This window comes from Hyaena hyaena, unplaced genomic scaffold (genome assembly GCF_003009895.1).
Source record: "Hyaena hyaena isolate Hyena2069 unplaced genomic scaffold, ASM300989v1 scaffold_1230, whole genome shotgun sequence".
NCBI lineage: Eukaryota > Metazoa > Chordata > Mammalia > Carnivora > Hyaenidae > Hyaena > Hyaena hyaena.
The window spans coordinates 451,450-452,450 of NW_024081864.1; positions in this window are offsets into that span (position 1 = coordinate 451,450).

Below are 1,001 nucleotides of genomic sequence, written 5' to 3' on the forward strand. Positions count from 1 at the left end.
TGTGAGTGGGGGAAGAACAGAGCGAGAGAGAGACACACAGAATCTGAGGCAGGCTCCAGGCTCTGAGCTGTCAGCACAGGGCCCGACGCGGGACTTGAACTCCTGAACCGTTGAGATCACGACCTGGGCCAAAGTCGGATGCCTAACCGACTGAGCCACCCAGGCGCTCCAATCAGCACATGTTTTTAACCGTCATCACCAATATTCCCAAATCATATGTACGTCAAGGAAGCTTAGTTACATATAGAATTCTCTGTGTTTGACGTTCGTATCATTTCTCTGTAGCCAAGAGGTACTCTTTGGTAAAGTCTATTTTGCTGACAACTGCTTTCATGGTCTCTAATCTTTATTTTGAATTTCCAGTATAATGCTTTGGCACGTTATCATTTTCTACATAGCCCATTCGAGTCCTCTATAGAAACCAAGGGACTGGCTGTCCTCTCTTCTCCAGGCCCGGGAAGAAGGAATTCAAGTCTGTTTCTCCCGGGAAGGAGGGAATGGGGAGGCTGTGTCCAGGAAGTGTGCGCTATAATCAGAGCGGCCATCACACGGGGGCGCGACCTGTGAGGCAAGGACGGGCTGCTAGGGCTGCCCTGGGACGGTCAGCCGTGACAAACTGACCTGGGTGTTCTGGGAGGGCCAGGAACACAGGAGCCCCTCCCCCCCCCTTCCTCCACGTTCATGTCCTGTCACCCGTGGGGGAGAAGCAGCTTGGGGTGCTTCACGAACTCTCCACAACTCTCTAGGTAATTGCCTGGCTCTTACTTCACACTGCCTGAGATTCAGGAGAAATGGATTTTCATCAGATTGGATGCACTCCAGGTAATAAGGTTCATGTTCTTCCCACCGTGCATCTAAGGCACCGGGATACACAGGCTTCAGGCCACCGTGTGCAGGGGAGGCGTGGACCGCACACAGTTCCGATTAGGCTTGATGATTAGGGTGCAAATGTCCCCAGTGACCCTGCGACAGCACTTTTCTCTTGTTTACCATTTCGGCAA